The sequence below is a fragment of the Amia ocellicauda genome, chromosome 2, assembly GCF_036373705.1.
Source record: "Amia ocellicauda isolate fAmiCal2 chromosome 2, fAmiCal2.hap1, whole genome shotgun sequence".
NCBI lineage: Eukaryota > Metazoa > Chordata > Actinopteri > Amiiformes > Amiidae > Amia > Amia ocellicauda.
Window position 1 is genome coordinate 54,359,122 of NC_089851.1, and position 22,743 is coordinate 54,381,864.

General features: G+C 47.7%; 7 non-coding genes across 7 annotated transcripts; all 7 read right to left on the reverse strand.

Annotated features, from left to right (window-relative positions):
• Positions 1-7,548: 7,548 nt before the first annotated feature.
• On the reverse strand, positions 7,549-7,620 carry trnap-ugg (transfer RNA proline (anticodon UGG)). The gene has a single exon. It is a non-coding gene; the product is annotated as a tRNA-Pro (tRNA).
• A 2,258-nt stretch (positions 7,621-9,878) lies between these two features.
• trnap-agg (transfer RNA proline (anticodon AGG)) lies at positions 9,879-9,950 on the reverse strand. Its single transcript has one exon. It is a non-coding gene; the product is annotated as a tRNA-Pro (tRNA).
• Positions 9,951-11,061: 1,111 nt separating this feature from the next.
• Positions 11,062-11,133, reverse strand: trnap-ugg (transfer RNA proline (anticodon UGG)). Its single transcript has one exon. It is a non-coding gene; the product is annotated as a tRNA-Pro (tRNA).
• Positions 11,134-11,651: 518 nt separating this feature from the next.
• On the reverse strand, positions 11,652-11,723 carry trnap-ugg (transfer RNA proline (anticodon UGG)). The gene has a single exon. It is a non-coding gene; the product is annotated as a tRNA-Pro (tRNA).
• A 2,851-nt stretch (positions 11,724-14,574) lies between these two features.
• On the reverse strand, positions 14,575-14,646 carry trnap-ugg (transfer RNA proline (anticodon UGG)). Its single transcript has one exon. It is a non-coding gene; the product is annotated as a tRNA-Pro (tRNA).
• A 2,285-nt stretch (positions 14,647-16,931) lies between these two features.
• trnap-agg (transfer RNA proline (anticodon AGG)) lies at positions 16,932-17,003 on the reverse strand. Its single transcript has one exon. It is a non-coding gene; the product is annotated as a tRNA-Pro (tRNA).
• A 1,680-nt stretch (positions 17,004-18,683) lies between these two features.
• Positions 18,684-18,755, reverse strand: trnap-agg (transfer RNA proline (anticodon AGG)). The gene has a single exon. It is a non-coding gene; the product is annotated as a tRNA-Pro (tRNA).
• Between the last annotated feature and the right edge of the window lie 3,988 nt (positions 18,756-22,743).

Consider the following 22,743-nt stretch of genomic DNA (forward strand, 5'->3'; position numbering starts at 1 on the left):
ATCATAAAACATAACCTAACACAAATAATAATAAGTTTAAACTCTTAAACATTACACACACACACACACACACACACACACATACACCATCAGGGTGAGATGGCGGCGAACACTTGTCAAGATGACCTGTGCCCTTTCCAAAATGCCTGTCATCCTAACAAGATGGAGGTCATCCAAACAAGATGGCTGCCATCCTAACAAGATCACGGTCATCCAAACAAGATGGCTGACAGGAGAGGGTCAAAGGGTAAAACCTGTATTCTTACAAGATGGCTGACTGGAGAGGATCAAAGGGTACAGGGTAAGGAGGAGCTTCCTGGCCCATTGGGCTTCTGGGTAAGGAGGGGCTTCATGGCCCGTGAGGCTTCTGGGTAAGGCGGGTTTCCCAGCCGATGGGGCTTCTGGGTAGGGGCGGGGCCACCTGTCACTTTGACATAAAGTACCATCATTACTACTCTGATGTTAGTACTTGAAATGTGTATTACCAAGCATTGATAAGTCACACAGTGTGGCAACAATCTTGGATTATGCCTCGATTTCTCATAAACCCTTATACTGGCTGATGTGTGCTTTGGTATACAGTATCTTTGGACTGTGTTCTACACATATCCTAAAAGACAATTCCTACATGAAGAAACATAGCAGTAATGAACAAAATATTTTGACTTACTGTACATTTTGTTCAATTTTAAGCCTGCAATAACACACTGTCACCACTGGTAGCAGCATATACCACAAACAGCACTGAGATAAAAAAAAATGAAGCGGCCATCTTGGGCATGTACATCGTAACAACAAAACACTATCAGTCACTTGCAACAGTATTAGAGTGGAAACTATTATTTTAAACACACAGACACTTCTGTCTGCAAATACAAATAGTGTAAATTGAGATGTGTTTAAATTAGGGATTATTTCAGATGTAGAGAAACCTTGAAGAGAAGCAAGAGAAAACAAATGTGAAACTAAAAAATTGGATTAAATGTGATTCACATGAAACATAAATACACATTATGTAAAATAAATACATGAAAATCAACAGTGGTACAAGAGCGGTGATGTTGCTGAATCTGTAGTGGTGGATTATTGCTTTCAACTGAACATCATTTCAAACTGAGATTGGCTGGATCCATGCATCAGTTCCTGGTTAAATAGTTAACGATGCAACACGGGGGCGATTTTGTGCTCTTCTCTCTCAGTGAAATCGTAACTTATGGTGACATGTTGTATACTGAACTGTGCAGAATCGCTGGCTCTATTCAATATAATTGAAAGGGCGAACATAAGACGTTTACTGTGCGAGCTACAATCGAATAAACGGACCTGCTCATTGAGGCGCTTGATATTAGTAATTGGACATATTTCCCGCTTTATGAAAAACATTGCTTTTACAAGCTGGAATTGTACACTGTAAAAAATGTTACATGCAATCTACTTTAAAAAATTATGGTAACATTATTACACATATTTTTTAAGGTTTAGTTTTTTTGCGAAATCTACCCGAATAAATTAAGTAAAATTTCCTAAATTATTTAGTCTATGGCACACAATGAATTTAATTTAATCTTTTTTATTGTATGTTTTCTCACAAATTAATCAACTAAAATTTACTCATTTGTATTAATTAAAATGACTTAATTATAAAATGTACTGCCTTTTTCAAGTTAAGATAATAATGAATACAAAATGCAGTTTTTGTTGACAAACATGCTTTTATTGTCTTTTTGGACTGTAACCATAAATAACAAATATATATAAAATGTAAGCAGCAGTTTTAAGACATGAAAAAAAAAAGTTTACATTTCCCATGTCATTGAGAAACATCATTTTGTTACACAAAAACATGTGCATACAAATAACAACTTGTAGCAAAATGTATAAAACCATTTATACTAGCTAAAAGATTGTATGAACAACAATCATGTAGAACAGTATCAAACGCTCAATCAGTGCAGTTTTTTTTCCACCAGAACTTGATAATAATGCTTTGTCTCTCAATCTAAGACATGAGTTTGTTTTTAAGTGTTAGTAATTTGGGGGAAAACTTGCACACATCCAGTTCTAAGAAGAGCTTCTGAAAGGCCTCAAATGTGTGCCTCAGTTCTTTCGAGTAGGTGAGGTTTAGTGCATACGTCAGTCCAAGAAAAACAGCACAGGCTCTAGACAGATTTTCCAAGCCAGCCATGACTTGCACCCCCTCCAAGATGATGCTGACGTCCTCCTGATCATCCCTCTTGCAGATGGCAATTTTCATTATTTGCGGCAGGAGATCTTGCTGTACATCTGTATTGTCGCACTGTAAAACAACCATTAAATAAGTATTTTTATCTTGTCTGTCTCTCTATCATTATATATCTGTCCATAATTATAAAGTTTATTTGTGTACGGTTGTAAACAAACATTTTGAAACATTTTTCTTATAACAGCTTAAAATTCTAAATTTCTTTGTAAACACTAAAACAAAAAAATATGTTTCAGTGGACGGCACACACTGTCAAAATAACAAGCTCAAATATAGTTTCACCAATGACAGAGGGTGTATTCAGGGTAAAGAAAAAAAATACATTTGGTGACACCAGTGTAGGGGGGAAAACTGCAAATTAACCATGTTTACATGAGGAATATAGTGCATTCAGAATGTAAAACAGCCCCCACATTAATTCTAATTTTCAGTTTACTTATTCTGATTGTTGGGGTAAAGTTGTTTTCCCAATTATAAAGAATACCTTATCAATTATTTCTTCCTGTGTCTCGGAACTGCCCTGGGACATATGCAAAGAAAATTTCATTCAGGTTCGGGACTGCCCCGAACCACCTATGAAATATTGCTTGTAGATGTATAAAAGGCTGTGTGAAACTTTCAATAAACGAAGATAAACAAACTGACATTGTGTCAGTGACTTTATTTCCCGGGCCTGTCTCCTGCTGAGAGTCTAAACTGTTACTGGAAGCGCTCACTGGGGTGCCTGATTCACTGGGATCCGAAGGGTTGCTTCAACTGAAGCTTTGCACCTTAACACTGATGTTGATCCCAATCTGTAAATGTAACTGGTCCTACTTGCACCGCTCCAAGCAGAATTCGAACCAGCTTCACCGGCATTGGAGGTGGGTGCACTAACAAGGACGCTAAAGATCATAGCCTCTAGCATCAGTCACTGGGGCACCTCTTGAGGCCAAGTGGAGTGAGGTTTACTCACACAGCTCTTACTAGCTGCTCTCTGTTACATATAAATGAAATTACACTCTGCCTTACATCACGCCTTTTGGGTTTGAGGACTGAAAGATATAACCTACTTTTTTTTTTTTGGTTACACTATTTCGATGGTCCACTTTAGACATTCTACTAACTGTAAGTAACTACTCTCATTAGAGTATTAGTAGACTGCAAGTAAACTGTTAGGTTAGGGTTAATAGATTACGTTAACAAGTAGTTGCAAAGTTACTTATACTCAGTAGAATTTCTAAAGTGGACCACCAAAATAAAGTGTTACCTTTCTTAATATAGTGGCTGACAAAAGTCTTATTTGTGTTAAATATTTTCACAGTAGTTTTAGACAATTTAATTGTAAAAAAGTATTGTTCAGGTTCATCCCCTTGGAATTATAAGGTTCTATCTGACATTTTTGACAAAATTGAGTTATTCACATATTCTTATTCTGTGACAACTTATTTAGATTATGTGACTTTTTTTTAAGTTGTGTACATTTTTGGACTTTTTATTTAGAAAACAAAAAGGTTCTGTCTACAAAGTTGAACTCAAACTTCGTACTATAAGGTTCTATTTGCGAGCCAATCAGCACTTATCTAATTCTATCTATCTATCTATCTATCTATCTATCTATCTATCTCTCTCTCTTTTGGCTATTCTTTCTCAAGCCAACATCAAACAAACCTTTCAATCCATACTGATCTCTAGAGAGAAAGACATTTTACCTGTCACACTTTTTGTGGAATATTGGATTTTGTTAATTTAAGACACCTGTTTCAACTCATCAGCTCGTCAGAATAGGCATCGACATGAGACAACTAAAATTGAACTAATTCTCTTAAGCCTTAAAATTGCAGAAATGTCCTTAAATAAAAGAGGAAAATGTATCTCTTGGTTCTATTAGTGAAATCTTCTCAATATTTTGTATCAAACACTAAACCACAATTTCATTAATAAAATGTACACATTATTTTTAATTACTACGTAAAAACAATTAGACCCATGATAAATTTTTTACAGTGTATAAAACATTGCATTTACAAGCCATAATTATATATAACGTGCACATCGGTAATCAATGTGACAACCAAATGAAACAGAAATTAAGCTACTAAATGAGGTTCGGATGATTACTGCGAATTGAAAAGCTGCAGCAGTTCTATGCTATACAAGTACACAAATGAGACTTGTAGAATAAAGTGTTTACTCATTTATTATGATACCAGAGCTATTTATATTATTAAACTAATTTAATTAAAAATGATATATTGAAATCAAATCAGGGTAGTTGACTTTTTGAGATTAATACTGGCTTGTACTTCAACATATTTGACCACAAGAGGGGGAACTTCAACATGAAAACTCTTCCGATTTTGTCAAAATTTGCTTTCATCTGATTTATATTATTAGGGGTAAAAAACTTGTAAAAAACACATTTTCTTTAAAGAAAACAAAACACACAGATGACAGTCTGATTTCCCATCAGCTATACAGGCAACAGTATCTGAGGTCGATAGCCCTCCCTTGTGCAGAGGAGCCCAGAAGCCAGCCTTCAAGAGCAAACGAACGAACACTTCGGTGACTGCAAAGTGGGGCCAAGTGGGCTCGTCCTGGAGTTGAACCCAGGGCCTCTCACACCCTCAGCAAGAATCATACCTCTCCTTTGGTGCAGCTCAGGAGTACACGTTCAGCAAAGGTCTCCATAACAAGCCGGCAAACCACATTTCGTCCTCCTCCTCCTCAACAACACACTACATGTCCTCCTCCTCCTCAACAACAACAACAACAACAACGAACTTGTAAAATACACATTTTCTTTAAAGAAAACAAAACACACAGATGACAGTCTGATTTCCCATCAGCTATACAGGCAACAGTATCTGAGGTTGAAAGACCTCCCTGGTGCAGAGGAGCACAGAAGCCAAGCATCGAGAGAGAACAAACGAATGCTTCAGAGAATGCAAAGCGGGGCCAAGTGGGATCGTCCGGGAGTTGAACCCGGGACCTCTCGCACCCTAAGCAAGAATCATACCCCTAGACCAACGAGCCAAGTTAACGTAGGTTGTCGCAGTTTCTGCTGGGCAAGCGCGTAACTGCTTTGGGGCAGACCGGGAGACCTACGCTCACTGACTGATAGCATGGACTGTAGCGCTGACGTGTCTTTCCAGAATGGTAACGCCATCCCCAGTGAGACAGCACTGAGAGCATGGTTCAGCAGGCCCGCAAACAACTGAAAAGAATGCCTCTCCTTTGGTGCAGCTCAGGAGTACACGTTCAGCAAAGGTCTCCATAACAAGCCGGCAAACCACATTTCGTCCTCCTCCTCCTCAACAACACACTACATGTCCTCCTCCTCCTCCTCAACAACAACAACAACAACAACGAACTTGTAAAAAACACATTTTCTTTAAAGAAAACAAAACACACAGATGACAGTCTGATTTCCCATCAGCTTTACAGGCAACAGTATCTGAGGTCGATAGCCCTCCCTTGTGCAGAGGAGCCCAGAAGCCAGCCTTCAAGAGCAAACGAACAAACACTTCGGTGACTGCAAAGTGGGGCCAAGTGGGCTCGTCCTGGAGTTGAACCCAGGGCCTCTCACACCCTCAGCAAGAATCATACCCCTAGACCAACGAGCCAAGTTAACGGAGGGTGTCGCAGTTTCTGCTGGGCAAGCGCGTAACTGCTTTGGGGCAGACCGGGAGACCTACGCTCACTGACTGATAGCATGGACTGTTGCGCTGACGTGTCTTTCCAGAATGGTAACGCCATCCCCAGTGAGACAGCACTGAGAGCATGGTTCAGCAGGCCCGCAAACAACTGAAAAGAATGCCTCTCCTTTGGTGCAGCTCAGGAGTACACGTTCAGCAAAGGTCTCCATAACAAGCCGGCAAACCACATTTCGTCCTCCTCCTCCTCAACAACACACTACATGTCCTCCACCTCCTCCTCAACAACAACAACAACAACAACGAACTTGTAAAAAACACATTTTCTTTAAAGAAAACAAAACACACAGATGACAGTCTGACTTCCCATCAGCTATACGGGCAACAGTATCTGAGGTCGATAGCCCTCCCTTGTGCAGAGGAGCCCAGAAGCCAGCCTTCAAGAGCAAACGAACAAACACTTCGGTGACTGCAAAGTGGGGCCAAGTGGGCTTGTCCTGGAGTTGAACCCAGGGCCTCTCACACCCTCAGCAAGAATCATACCCCTAGACCAACGAGCCAAGTTAACGGAGAGTGTCGCAGTTTCTGCTGGGCAAGCGCGTAACTGCTTTGGGGCAGACCGGGAGACCTACGCTCACTGACTGATAGCATGGACTGTAGCGCTGAAGTGTCTTTCCAGAACGGTAACCGTATCCCCAGTGAGACAGCACTGAGAGCATGGTTCAGCAGGCCCGCAAACAACTGAAAAGAATGCCTCTCCTTTGGTGCAGCTCAGGAGTACACGTTCAGCAAAGGTCTCCATAACAAGCCGGCAAACCACATTTCGTCCTCCTCCTCCTCAACAACACACTACATGTCCTCCTCCTCCTCCTCAACAACAACAACAACAACAACGAACTTGTAAAAAACACATTTTCTTTAAAGAAAACAAAACACACAGATGACAGTCTGATTTCCCATCAGCTATACAGGCAACAGTATCTGAGGTCGATAGCCCTCCCTTGTGCAGAGGAGCCCAGAAGCCAGCCTTCAAGAGCAAACGAACAAACACTTCGGTGACTGCAAAGTGGGGCCAAGTGGGCTCATCCTGGAGTTGAACCCAGGGCCTCTCACACCCTCAGCAAGAATCATACCCCTAGACCAACGAGCCAAGTTAACGGAGGGTGTCGCAGTTTCTGCTGGGCAAGCGCGTAACTGCTTTGGGGCAGACCGGGAGACCTACGCTCACTGACTGATAGCATGGACTGTAGCGCTGACGTGTCTTTCCAGAATGGTAACGCCATCCCCAGTGAGACAGCACTGAGAGCATGGTTCAGCAGGCCCGCAAACAACTGAAAAGAATGCCTCTCCTTTGGTGCAGCTCAGGAGTACACGTTCAGCAAAGGTCTCCATAACAAGCCGGCAAACCACATTTCGTCCTCCTCCTCCTCAACAACACACTACATGTCCTCCACCTCCTCCTCAACAACAACAACAACAACAACAACGAACTTGTAAAAAACACATTTTCTTTAAAGAAAACAAAACACACAGATGACAGTCTGATTTCCCATCAGCTATACGGGCAACAGTATCTGAGGTCGATAGCCCTCCCTTGTGCAGAGGAGCCCAGAAGCCAGCCTTCAAGAGCAAACGAACAAACACTTCGGTGACTGCAAAGCAGGGCCAAGCGGGCTCGTCCGGGAGTTGAACCCGGGACCTCTCGCACCCAAAGCGAGAATCATACCCCTAGACCAACGAGCCAAGTTATCTGACAGTGTCACAGTTTCTGCTGGGCAAGCGCGTAACTGCTTTGGGGCAGACCGGGAGACCTACGCTCACTGACTGATAGCATGGACTGTAGCGCTGACGTGTCTTTCCAGAATGGTAACGCCATCCCCAGTGAGACAGCACTGAGAGCATTGTTCAGCAGGCCCGCAAACAACTGAAAAGAATGCCTCTCCTTTGGTGCAGCTCAGGAGTACACGTTCAGCAAAGGTCTCCATAACAAGCCGGCAAACCACATTTCGTCCTCCTCCTCCTCAACAACACACTACATGTCCTCCTCCTCCTCCTCAACAACAACAACAACAACGAACTTGTAAAAAACACATTTTCTTTAAAGAAAACAAAACACACAGATGACAGTCTGATTTCCCATCAGCTTTACAGGCAACAGTATCTGAGGTCGATAGCCCTCCCTTGTGCAGAGGAGCCCAGAAGCCAGCCTTCAAGAGCAAACGAACAAACACTTCGGTGACTGCAAAGTGGGGCCAAGTGGGCTCGTCCTGGAGTTGAACCCAGGGCCTCTCACACCCTCAGCAAGAATCATACCCCTAGACCAACGAGCCAAGTTAACGGAGGGTGTCGCAGTTTCTGCTGGGCAAGCGCGTAACTGCTTTGGGGCAGACCGGGAGACCTACGCTCACTGACTGATAGCATGGACTGTAGCGCTGACGTGTCTTTCCAGAATGGTAACGCCATCCCCAGTGAGACAGCACTGAGAGCATGGTTCAGCAGGCCCGCAAACAACTGAAAAGAATGCCTCTCCTTTGGTGCAGCTCAGGAGTACACGTTCAGCAAAGGTCTCCATAACAAGCCGGCAAACCACATTTCGTCCTCCTCCTCCTCAACAACACACTACATGTCCTCCTCCTCCTCAACAACAACAACGAACTTGTAAAAAACACATTTTCTTTAAAGAAAACAAAACACACAGATGACAGTCTGATTTCCCATCAGCTATACAGGCAACAGTATCTGAGGTCGATAGCCCTCCCTTGTGCAGAGGAGCCCAGAAGCCAGCCTTCAAGAGCAAACGAACAAACACTTCGGTGACTGCAAAGTGGGGCCAAGTGGGCTCGTCCTGGAGTTGAACCCAGGGACTCTCACACCCTCAGCAAGAATCATACCCCTAGACTAACGAGCCAAGTTAACGGAGGGTGTCGCAGTTTCTGCTGGGCAAGCGCGTAACTGCTTTGGGGCAGACCGGGAGACCTACGCTCACTGACTGATAGCATGGACTGTAGCGCTGACGTGTCTTTCCAGAATGGTAACGCCATCCCCAGTGAGACAGCACTGAGAGCATGGTTCAGCAGGCCCGCAAACAACTGAAAAGAATGCCTCTCCTTTGGTGCAGCTCAGGAGTACACGTTCAGCAAAGGTCTCCATAACAAGCCGGCAAACCACATTTCGTCCTCCTCCTCCTCAACAACACACTACATGTCCTCCTCCTCCTCCTCAACAACAACAACAACAACGAACTTGTAAAAAACACATTTTCTTTAAAGAAAACAAAACACACAGATGACAGTCTGATTTCCCATCAGCTTTACAGGCAACAGTATCTGAGGTCGATAGCCCTCCCTTGTGCAGAGGAGCCCAGAAGCCAGCCTTCAAGAGCAAACGAACAAACACTTCGGTGACTGCAAAGTGGGGCCAAGTGGGCTCGTCCTGGAGTTGAACCCAGGGCCTCTCACACCCTCAGCAAGAATCATACCCCTAGACCAACGAGCCAAGTTAACGGAGGGTGTCGCAGTTTCTGCTGGGCAAGCGCGTAACTGCTTTGGGGCAGACCGGGAGACCTACGCTCACTGACTGATAGCATGGACTGTAGCGCTGACGTGTCTTTCCAGAATGGTAACGCCATCCCCAGTGAGACAGCACTGAGAGCATGGTTCAGCAGGCCCGCAAACAACTGAAAAGAATGCCTCTCCTTTGGTGCAGCTCAGGAGTACACGTTCAGCAAAGGTCTCCATAACAAGCCGGCAAACCACATTTCGTCCTCCTCCTCCTCAACAACACACTACATGTCCTCCTCCTCCTCAACAACAACAACGAACTTGTAAAATACACATTTTCTTTAAAGAAAACAAAACACACAGATGACAGTCTGATTTCCCATCAGCTACACAGCCAACAGTATCTGAGGTTGAAAGACCTCCCTGGTGCAGAGGAGCCCAGAAGCCAAGCATCGAGAGAGAACAAACGAATGCTTCAGAGAATGCAAAGCAGGGCCAAGCAGGCTCGTCCGGGAGTTGAACCCGGGACCTCTCGCACCCTAAGCGAGAATCATACCCCTAGACCAACGAGCCAAGTTAACGGAGCGTGTCGCAGTTTCTGCTGGGCAAGCGCGTAACTGCTTTGGGGCAGACCGGGAGACCTACGCTCACTGACTGATAGCATGGACTGTAGCGCTGACGTATCTTTCCAGAATGGTAACGCCATCCCCAGTGAGACAGCACTGAGAGCATGGTTCAGCAGGCCCGCAAACAACTGAAAAGAATGCCTCTCCTTTGGTGCAGCTCAGGAGTACACGTTCAGCAAAGGTCTCCATAACAAGCCGGCAAACCACATTTCGTCCTCCTCCTCCTCAACAACACACTACATGTCCTCCTCCTCCTCCTCAACAACAACAACAACAACAACGAACTTGTAAAAAACACATTTTCTTTAAAGAAAACAAAACACACAGATGACAGTCTGATTTCCCATCAGCTTTACAGGCAACAGTATCTGAGGTCGATAGCCCTCCCTTGTGCAGAGGAGCCCAGAAGCCAGCCTTCAAGAGCAAACGAACAAACACTTCGGTGACTGCAAAGTGGGGCCAAGTGGGCTCGTCCTGGAGTTGAACCCAGGGCCTCTCACACCCTCAGCAAGAATCATACCCCTAGACCAACGAGCCAAGTTAACGGAGGGTGTCGCAGTTTCTGCTGGGCAAGCGCGTAACTGCTTTGGGGCAGACCGGGAGACCTACGCTCACTGACTGATAGCATGGACTGTAGCGCTGACGTGTCTTTCCAGAATGGTAACGCCATCCCCAGTGAGACAGCACTGAGAGCATGGTTCAGCAGGCCCGCAAACAACTGAAAAGAATGCCTCTCCTTTGGTGCAGCTCAGGAGTACACGTTCAGCAAAGGTCTCCATAACAAGCCGGCAAACCACATTTCGTCCTCCTCCTCCTCAACAACACACTACATGTCCTCCACCTCCTCCTCAACAACAACAACAACAACAACAACGAACTTGTAAAAAACACATTTTCTTTAAAGAAAACAAAACACACAGATGACAGTCTGATTTCCCATCAGCTACACAGCCAACAGTATCTGAGGTTGAAAGACCTCCCTGGTGCAGAGGAGCCCAGAAGCCAAGCATCGAGAGAGAGCAAACGAATGCTTCAGAGAATGCAAAGCAGGGCCAAGCGGGCTCGTCCGGGAGTTGAACCCGGGACCTCTCGCACCCAAAGCGAGAATCATACCCCTAGACCAACGAGCCAAGTTATCTGACAGTGTCGCAGTTTCTGCTGGGCAAGCGCGTAACTGCTTTGGGGCAGACCGGGAGACCTACGCTCACTGACTGATAGCATGGACTGTAGCGCTGACGTGTCTTTCCAGAATGGTAACGCCATCCCCAGTGAGACAGCACTGAGAGCATTGTTCAGCAGGCCCGCAAACAACTGAAAAGAATGCCTCTCCTTTGGTGCAGCTCAGGAGTACACGTTCAGCAAAGGTCTCCATAACAAGCCGGCAAACCACATTTCGTCCTCCTCCTCCTCAACAACACACTACATGTCCTCCTCCTCCTCCTCAACAACAACAACAACAACAACGAACTTGTAAAAAACACATTTTCTTTAAAGAAAACAAAACACACAGATGACAGTCTGATTTCCCATCAGCTATACAGGCAACAGTATCTGAGGTCGATAGCCCTCCCTTGTGCAGAGGAGCCCAGAAGCCAGCCTTCAAGAGCAAACGAACAAACACTTCGGTGACTGCAAAGTGGGGCCAAGCGGGCTCGTCCGGGAGTTGAACCCGGGACCTCTCGCACCCAAAGCGAGAATCATACCCCTAGACCAACGAGCCAAGTTATCTGACAGTGTCACAGTTTCTGCTGGGCAAGCGCGTAACTGCTTTGGGGCAGACCGGGAGACCTACGCTCACTGACTGATAGCATGGACTGTAGCGCTGACGTGTCTTTCCAGAATGGTAACGCCATCCCCAGTGAGACAGCACTGAGAGCATTGTTCAGCAGGCCCGCAAACAACTGAAAAGAATGCCTCTCCTTTGGTGCAGCTCAGGAGTACACGTTCAGCAAAGGTCTCCATAACAAGCCGGCAAACCACATTTCGTCCTCCTCCTCCTCAACAACACACTACATGTCCTCCACCTCCTCCTCAACAACAACAACAACAACAACAACAACGAACTTGTAAAAAACACATTTTCTTTAAAGAAAACAAAACACACAGATGACAGTCTGATTTCCCATCAGCTATACAGGCAACAGTATCTGAGGTCGATAGCCCTCCCTTGTGCAGAGGAGCCCAGAAGCCAGCCTTCAAGAGCAAACGAACAAACACTTCGGTGACTGCAAAGTGGGGCCAAGTGGGCTCGTCCTGGAGTTGAACCCAGGGCCTCTCACACCCTCAGCAAGAATCATACCCCTAGACCAACGAGCCAAGTTAACGGAGGGTGTCGCAGTTTCTGCTGGGCAAGCGCGTAACTGCTTTGGGGCAGACCGGGAGACCTACGCTCACTGACTGATAGCATGGACTGTAGCGCTGAAGTGTCTTTCCAGAACGGTAACCGTATCCCCAGTGAGACAGCACTGAGAGCATGGTTCAGCAGGCCCGGAAACAACTGAAAAGAATGCCTCTCCTTTGGTGCAGCTCAGGAGTACACGTTCAGCAAAGGTCTCCATAACAAGCAGGCAAACCACATTTCGTCCTCCTCCTCCTCAACAACACACTACATGTCCTCCTCCTCCTCAACAACAACAACGAACTTGTAAAATACACATTTTCTTTAAAGAAAACAAAACACACAGATGACAGTCTGATTTCCCATCAGCTACACAGCCAACAGTATCTGAGGTTGAAAGACCTCCCTGGTGCAGAGGAGCCCAGAAGCCAAGCATCGAGAGAGAACAAACGAATGCTTCATAGAATGCAAAGCGGGGCCAAGCAGGCTCGTCCGGGAGTTGAACCCGGGACCTCTCGCACCCTAAGCGAGAATCATACCCCTAGACCAACGATCCAAGTTAACGGAGGGTGTCGCAGTTTCTGCTGGGCAAGCGCGTAACTGCTTCGGGGCAGACCGGGAGACCTACGCTCACTGACTGATAGCATGGACTGTAGCGCTGAAGTGTCTTTCCAGAACGGTAACCGTATCCCCAGTGAGACAGCACTGAGAGCATGGTTCAGCAGGCCCGCAAACAACTGAAAAGAATGCCTCTCCTTTGGTGCAGCTCAGGAGTACACGTTCAGCAAAGGTCTCCATAACAAGCCGGCAAACCACATTTCGTCCTCCTCCTCCTCAACAACACACTACATGTCCTCCTCCTCCTCCTCAACAACAACAACAACAACAACAACGAACTTGTAAAAAACACATTTTCTTTAAAGAAAACAAAACACACAGATGACAGTCTGATTTCCCATCAGCTATACAGGCAACAGTATCTGAGGTCGATAGCCCTCCCTTGTGCAGAGGAGCCCAGAAGCCAGCCTTCAAGAGCAAACGAACGAACACTTCGGTGACTGCAACGTGGGGCCAAGTGGGCTCGTCCTGGAGTTGAACCCAGGGCCTCTCACACCCTCAGCGAGAATCATACCCCTAGACCAACGAGCCAAGTTAACGGAGGGTGTCGCAGTTTCTGCTGGGCAAGCGCGTAACTGCTTTGGGGCAGACCGGGAGACCTACGCACACTGACTGATAGCATGGACTGTAGCGCTGAAGTGTCTTTCCAGAACGGTAACCGTATCCCCAGTGAGACAGCACTGAGAGCATGGTTCAGCAGGCCCGCAAACAACTGAAAAGAATGCCTCTCCTTTGGTGCAGCTCAGGAGTACACGTTCAGCAAAGGTCTCCATAACAAGCCGGCAAACCACATTTCGTCCTCCTCCTCCTCAACAACACACTACATGTCCTCCTCCTCCTCAACAACAACAACGAACTTGTAAAAAACACATTTTCTTTAAAGAAAACAAAACACACAGATGACAGCCTGATTTCCCATCAGCTATACGGGCAACAGTATCTGAGGTCGATAGCCCTCCCTTGTGCAGAGGAGCCCAGAAGCCAGCCTTCAAGAGCAAACGAACAAACACTTCGGTGACTGCAAAGTGGGGCCAAATGGGCTCGTCCTGGAGTTGAACCCAGGGCCTCTCACACCCTCAGCAAGAATCATACCCCTAGACCAACGAGCCAAGTTAACGGAGGGTGTCGCAGTTTCTGCTGGGCAAGCGCGTAACTGCTTTGGGGCAGACCGGGAGACCTACGCTCACTGACTGATAGCATGGACTGTAGCGCTGAAGTGTCTTTCCAGAACGGTAACCGTATCCCCAGTGAGACAGCACTGAGAGCATGGTTCAGCAGGCCCGCAAACAACTGAAAAGAATGCCTCTCCTTTGGTGCAGCTCAGGAGTACACGTTCAGCAAAGGTCTCCATAACAAGCCGGCAAACCACATTTCGTCCTCCTCCTCCTCAACAACACACTACATGTCCTCCTCCTCCTCAACAACAACAACGAACTTGTAAAAAACACATTTTCTTTAAAGAAAACAAAACACACAGATGACAGTCTGATTTCCCATCAGCTACACAGCCAACAGTATCTGAGGTTGAAAGACCTCCCTGGTGCAGAGGAGCCCAGAAGCCAAGCATCAAGAGAGAACAAACGAATGCTTCAGAGAATGCAAAGCAGGGCCAAGCGGGCTCGTCCGGGAGTTGAACCCGGGACCTCTCGCACCCAAAGCGAGAATCATACCCCTAGACCAACGAGCCAAGTTATCTGACAGTGTCGCAGTTTCTGCTGGGCAAGCGCGTAACTGCTTTGGGGCAGACCGGGAGACCTATGCACACTGACTGATAGCATGGACTGTAGCGCTGAAGTGTCTTTCCAGAACGGTAACCGTATCCCCAGTGAGACAGCACTGAGAGCATGGTTCAGCAGGCCCGCAAACAACTGAAAAGAATGCCTCTCCTTTGGTGCAGCTCAGGAGTACACGTTCAGCAAAGGTCTCCATAACAAGCCGGCAAACCACATTTCGTCCTCCTCCTCCTCAACAACACACTACATGTCCTCCACCTCCTCCTCAACAACAACAACAACAACGAACTTGTAAAAAACACATTCTCTTTAAAGAAAACAAAACACACAGATGACAGCCTGATTTCCCATCAGCTATACGGGCAACAGTATCTGAGGTCGATAGCCCTCCCTTGTGCAGAGGAGCCCAGAAGCCAGCCTTCAAGAGCAAACGAACAAACACTTCGGTGACTGCAAAGTGGGGCCAAGTGGGCTCGTCCTGGAGTTGAACCCAGGGCCTCTCACACCCTCAGCAAGAATCATACCCCTAGACCAAAAAGCCAAGTTAACGGAGGGTGTCGCAGTTTCTGCTGGGCAAGCGCGTAACTGCTTTGGGGCAGACCGGGAGACCTACGCTCACTGACTGATAGCATGGACTGTAGCGCTGAAGTGTCTTTCCAGAACGGTAACCGTATCCCCAGTGAGACAGCACTGAGAGCATGGTTCAGCAGGCCCGCAAACAACTGAAAAGAATGCCTCTCCTTTGGTGCAGCTCAGGAGTACACGTTCAGCAAAGGTCTCCATAACAAGCCGGCAAACCACATTTCGTCCTCCTCCTCCTCAACAACACACTACATGTCCTCCTCCTCCTCCTCAACAACAACAACAACAACAACAACAACGAACTTGTAAAAAACACATTTTCTTTAAAGAAAACAAAACACACAGATGACAGTCTGATTTCCCATCAGCTATACAGCCAACAGTATCTGAGGTCGATAGCCCTCCCTTGTGCAGAGGAGCCCAGAAGCCAGCCTTCAAGAGCAAACGAACGAACACTTCGGTGACTACAAAGTGGGGCCAAGTGGGCTCGTCCTGGAGTTGAACCCAGGGCCTCTCACACCCTCAGCAAGAATCATACCCCTAGACCAACGAGCCAAGTTAACGGAGGATGTCGCAGTTTCTGCTGGGCAAACGCGTAACTGCTTTGGGGCAGACCGGGAGACCTACGCACACTGACTGATAGCATGGACTGTAGCGCTGAAGTGTCTTTCCAGAACGGTAACCGTATCCCCAGTGAGACAGCACTGAGAGCATGGTTCAGCAGGCCCGCTAACAACTGAATAGAATGCCTCTCCTTTGGTGCAGCTCAGGAGTACACGTTCAGCAAAGGTCTCCATAACAAGCCGGCAAACCACATTTCGTCCTCCTCCTCCTCAACAACACATTACATGTCCTCCTCCTCCTCCTCAACAACAACAACAACAACAACAACAACGAACTTGTAAAAAACACATTTTCTTTAAAGAAAACAAAACACACAGATGACAGTCTGATTTCCCATCAGCTATACAGCCAACAGTATCTGAGGTCGATAGCCCTCCCTTGTGCAGAGGAGCCCAGAAGCCAGCCTTCAAGAGCAAACGAACGAACACTTCGGTGACTACAAAGTGGGGCCAAGTGGGCTCGTCATGGAGTTGAACCCAGGGCCTCTCACACCCTCAGCAAGAATCATACCCCTAGACCAACGAGCCAAGTTAACGGAGGGTGTCGCAGTTTCTACTGGGCAAGCGCGTAACTGCTTTGGGGCAGACCGGGAGACCTACGCTCACTGACTGATAGCATGGACTGTAGCGCTGAAGTGTCTTTCCAGAATGGTAACGCCATCCCCTGTGAGACAGCACTGAGAGCATTGTTCAGCAGGCCCGCAAACAACTGAAAAGAATGCCTCTCCTTTGGTGCAGCTCAGGAGTACACGTTCAGCAAAGGTCTCCATAACAAGCCGGCAAACCACATTTCGTCCTCCTCCTCCTCAACAACACACTACATGTCCTCCTCCTCCTCAACAACAACAACGAACTTGTAAAATACACATTTTCTTTAAAGAAAACAAAACACACAGATGACAGTCTGATTTCCCATCAGCTACACAGCCAACAGTATCTGAGGTTGAAAGACCTCCCTGGTGCAGAGGAGCCCAGAAGCCAAGCATCGAGAGAGAACAAACGAATGCTTCAGAGAATGCAAAGCGGGGCCAAGCGGGCTCGTCCGGGAGTTGAACCCGGGACCTCTCGCACCCTAAGCGAGAATCATACCCCTAGACCAACGAGCCAAGTTAACGGAGGGTGTCGCAGTTTCTGCTGGGCAAGCGCGTAACTGCTTTGGGGCAGACCGGGAGACCTACGCTCACTGACTGATAGCATGGACTGTAGCGCTGAAGTGTCTTTCCAGAACGGTAACCGTATCCCCAGTGAGACAGCACTGAGAGCATGGTTCAGCAGGCCCGCAAACAACTGAAAAGAATGCCTCTCCTTTGGTGCAGCTCAGGAGTACACGTTCAGCAAAGGTCTCCATAACAAGCCGGCAAACCACATTTCGTCCTCCTCCTCCTCAACAACACACTACATGTCCTCCTCCTCCTCCTCAACAACAACAACAACAACAACAACAACGAACTTGTAAAAAACACATTTTCTTTAAAGAAAACAAAACACACAGATGACAGTCTGATTTCCCATCAGCTATACAGCCAACAGTATCTGAGGTCGATAGCCCTCCCTTGTGCAGAGGAGCCCAGAAGCCAGCCTTCAAGAGCAAACGAACGAACACTTCGGTGACTACAAAGTGGGGCCAAGTGGGCTCGTCCTGGAGTTGAACCCAGGGCCTCTCACACCCTCAGCAAGAATCATACCCCTAGACCAACGAGCCAAGTCAACGGAGGGTGTCGCAGTTTCTGCTGGGCAAGCGCGTAACTGCTTTGGGGCAGACCGGGAGACCTACGCTCACTGACTGATAGCATGGACTGTAGCGCTGAAGTGTCTTTCCAGAACGGTAACCGTATCCCCAGTGAGACAGCACTGAGAGCATGGTTCAGCAGGCCCGCAAACAACTGAAAAGAATGCCTCTCCTTTGGTGCAGCTCAGGAGTACACGTTCAGCAAAGGTCTCCATAACAAGCCGGCAAACCACATTTCGTCCTCCTCCTCCTCAACAACACACTACATGTCCTCCTCCTCCTCAACAACAACAACGAACTTGTAAAAAACACATTTTCTTTAAAGAAAACAAAACACACAGATGACAGTCTGATTTCCCATCAGCTATACAGCCAACAGTATCTGAGGTCGATAGCCCTCCCTTGTGCAGAGGAGCCCAGAAGCCAGCCTTCAAGAGCAAACGAACGAACACTTCGGTGACTACAAAGTGGGGCCAAGTGGGCTCGTCATGGAGTTGAACCCAGGGCCTCTCACACTCTCAGCAAGAATCATACCCCTAGACCAACGAGCCAAGTTAACGGAGGGTGTCGCAGTTTCTACTGGGCAAGCGCGTAACTGCTTTGGGGCAGACCGGGAGACCTACGCTCACTGACTGATAGCATGGACTGTAGCGCTGAAGTGTCTTTCCAGAATGGTAACGCCATCCCCTGTGAGACAGCACTGAGAGCATTGTTCAGCAGGCCCGCAAACAACTGAAAAGAATGCCTCTCCTTTGGTGCAGCTCAGGAGTACACGTTCAGCAAAGGTCTCCATAACAAGCCGGCAAACCACATTTCGTCCTCCTCCTCCTCAACAACACACTACATGTCCTCCTCCTCCTCAACAACAACAACGAACTTGTAAAATACACATTTTCTTTAAAGAAAACAAAACACACAGATGACAGTCTGATTTCCCATCAGCTACACAGCCAACAGTATCTGAGGTTGAAAGACCTCCCTGGTGCAGAGGAGCCCAGAAGCCAAGCATCGAGAGAGAACAAACGAATGCTTCAGAGAATGCAAAGCGGGGCCAAGCGGGCTCGTCCGGGAGTTGAACCCGGGACCTCTCGCACCCTAAGCGAGAATCATACCCCTAGACCAACGAGCCAAGTTAACGGAGGGTGTCGCAGTTTCTGCTGGGCAAGCGCGTAACTGCTTTGGGGCAGACCGGGAGACCTACGCTCACTGACTGATAGCATGGACTGTAGCGCTGAAGTGTCTTTCCAGAACGGTAACCGTATCCCCAGTGAGACAGCACTGAGAGCATGGTTCAGCAGGCCCGCAAACAACTGAAAAGAATGCCTCTCCTTTGGTGCAGCTCAGGAGTACACGTTCAGCAAAGGTCTCCATAACAAGCCGGCAAACCACATTTCGTCCTCCTCCTCCTCAACAACACACTACATGTCCTCCTCCTCCTCCTCAACAACAACAACAACAACAACAACAACGAACTTGTAAAAAACACATTTTCTTTAAAGAAAACAAAACACACAGATGACAGTCTGATTTCCCATCTGCTATACAGCCAACAGTATCTGAGGTCGATAGCCCTCCCTTGTGCAGAGGAGCCCAGAAGCCAGCCTTCAAGAGCAAACGAACGAACACTTCGGTGACTACAAAGTGGGGCCAAGTGGGCTCGTCCTGGAGTTGAACCCAGGGCCTCTCACACCCTCAGCAAGAATCATACCCCTAGACCAACGAGCCAAGTTAACGGAGGGTGTCGCAGTTTCTGCTGGGCAAGCGCGTAACTGCTTTGGGGCAGACCGGGAGACCTACGCTCACTGACTGATAGCATGGACTGTAGCGCTGAAGTGTCTTTCCAGAACGGTAACCGTATCCCCAGTGAGACAGCACTGAGAGCATGGTTCAGCAGGCCCGCAAACAACTGAAAAGAATGCCTCTCCTTTGGTGCAGCTCAGGAGTACACGTTCAGCAAAGGTCTCCATAACAAGCCGGCAAACCACATTTCGTCCTCCTCCTCCTCAACAACACACTACATGTCCTCCTCCTCCTCAACAACAACAACGAACTTGTAAAAAACACATTTTCTTTAAAGAAAACAAAACACACAGATGACAGTCTGATTTCCCATCAGCTATACAGGCAACAGTATCTGAGGTCGATAGCCCTCCCTTGTGCAGAGGAGCCCAGAAGCCAGCCTTCAAGAGCAAACGAACGAACACTTCGGTGACTGCAACGTGGGGCCAAGTGGGCTCGTCCTGGAGTTGAACCCAGGGCCTCTCATACCCTCAGCAAGAATCATACCCCTAGACCAACGAGCCAAGCTAACTCACTGACTGATAGCATGGACTGTAGCGCTGAAGTGTCTTTCCAGAACGGTAACCGTATCCCCAGTGAGACAGCACTGAGAGCATTGTTCAGCAGGCCCGCAAACAACTGAAAAGAATGCCTCTCCTTTGGTGCAGCTCAGGAGTACACGTTCAGCAAAGGTCTCCATAACAAGCCGGCAAACCACATTTCGTCCTCCTCCTCAACAACAACAACAACAACAACGAACTTGTAAAAAACACATTTTCTTTAAAGAAAACAAAACACACAGATGACAGTCTGATTTCCCATCAGCTTTACAGGCAACAGTATCTGAGGTCGATAGCCCTCCCTTGTGCAGAGGAGCCCAGAAGCCAGCCTTCAAGAGCAAACGAACAAACACTTCGGTGACTGCAAAGTGGGGCCAAGTGGGCTCGTCCTGGAGTTGAACCCAGGGCCTCTCACACCCTCAGCAAGAATCATACCCCTAGACCAACGAGCCAAGTTAACGGAGGGTGTCGCAGTTTCTGCTGGGCAAGCGCGTAACTGCTTTGGGGCAGACCGGGAGACCTACGCACACTGACTGATAGCATGGACTGTAGCGCTGAAGTGTCTTTCCAGAACGGTAACCGTATCCCCAGTGAGACAGCACTGAGAGCATGGTTCAGCAGGCCCGCAAACAACTGAAAAGAATGCCTCTCCTTTGGTGCAGCTCAGGAGTACACGTTCAGCAAAGGTCTCCATAACAAGCCGGCAAACCACATTTCGTCCTCCTCCTCCTCAACAACACACTACATGTCCTCCTCCTCCTCAACAACAACAACGAACTTGTAAAAAACACATTTTCTTTAAAGAAAACAAAACACACAGATGACAGTCTGATTTCCCATCAGCTACACAGCCAACAGTATCTGAGGTTGAAAGACCTCCCTGGTGCAGAGGAGCCCAGAAGCCAGCCTTCAAGAGCAAACGAACAAACACTTCGGTGACTACAAAGTGGGGCCAAGTGGGCTCATCCTGGAGTTGAACCCAGGGCCTCTCACACCCTCAGCGAGAATCATACCCCTAGACCAACGAGCCAAGTTAACGGAGGGTGTCGCAGTTTCTGCTGGGCAAGCGCGTAACTGCTTTGGGGCAGACCGGGAGACCTACGCACACTGACTGATAGCATGGACTGTAGCGCTGAAGTGTCTTTCCAGAACGGTAACCGTATCCCCAGTGAGACAGCACTGAGAGCATGGTTCAGCAGGCCCGCAAACAACTGAAAAGAATGCCTCTCCTTTGGTGCAGCTCAGGAGTACACGTTCAGCAAAGGTCTCCATAACAAGCCGGCAAACCACATTTCGTCCTCCTCCTCCTCAACAACACACTACATGTCCTCCTCCTCCTCAACAACAACAACGAACTTGTAAAATACACATTTTCTTTAAAGAAAACAAAACACACAGATGACAGTCTGATTTCCCATCAGCTACACAGCCAACAGTATCTGAGGTTGAAAGACCTCCCTGGTGCAGAGGAGCCCAGAAGCCAAGCATCGAGAGAGAACAAACGAATGCTTCAGAGAATGCAAAGCGGGGCCAAGCGGGCTCGTCCGGGAGTTGAACCCGGGACCTCTCGCACCCTAAGCGAGAATCATACCCCTAGACCAACGATCCAAGTTAACGGAGGGTGTTGCAGTTTCTGCTGGGCAAGCGCGTAACTGCTTTGGGGCAGACCGGGAGACCTACGCTCACTGACTGATAGCATGGACTGTAGCGCTGAAGTGTCTTTCCAGAACGGTAACCGTATCCCCAGTGAGACAGCACTGAGAGCATGGTTCAGCAGGCCCGCAAACAACTGAAAAGAATGCCTCTCCTTTGGTGCAGCTCAGGAGTACACGTTCAGCAAAGATCTCCATAACAAGACGGCAAACCACATTTCGTCCTCCTCCTCCTCAACAACACACTACATGTCCTCCTCCTCCTCCTCAACAACAACAACAACAACAACGAACTTGTAAAAAACACATTTTCTTTAAAGAAAACAAAACACACAGATGACAGTCTGATTTCCCATCAGCTTTACAGGCAACAGTATCTGAGGTCGATAGCCCTCCCTTGTGCAGAGGAGCCCAGAAGCCAGCCTTCAAGAGCAAACGAACAAACACTTCGGTGACTGCAAAGTGGGGCCAAGTGGGCTCGTCCTGGAGTTGAACCCAGGGCCTCTCACACCCTCAGCAAGAATCATACCCCTAGACCAACGAGCCAAGTTAACGGAGGGTGTCGCAGTTTCTGCTGGGCAAGCGCGTAACTGCTTTGGGGCAGACCGGGAGACCTACGCACACTGACTGATAGCATGGACTGTAGCGCTGAAGTGTCTTTCCAGAACGGTAACCGTATCCCCAGTGAGACAGCACTGAGAGCATGGTTCAGCAGGCCCGCAAACAACTGAAAAGAATGCCTCTCCTTTGGTGCAGCTCAGGAGTACACGTTCAGCAAAGGTCTCCATAACAAGCCGGCAAACCACATTTCGTCCTCCTCCTCCTCAACAACACACTACATGTCCTCCTCCTCCTCAACAACAACAACGAACTTGTAAAAAACACATTTTCTTTAAAGAAAACAAAACACACAGATGACAGTCTGATTTCCCATCAGCTACACAGCCAACAGTATCTGAGGTTGAAAGACCTCCCTGGTGCAGAGGAGCCCAGAAGCCAGCCTTCAAGAGCAAACGAACAAACACTTCGGTGACTACAAAGTGGGGCCAAGTGGGCTCATCCTGGAGTTGAACCCAGGGCCTCTCACACCCTCAGCGAGAATCATACCCCTAGACCAACGAGCCAA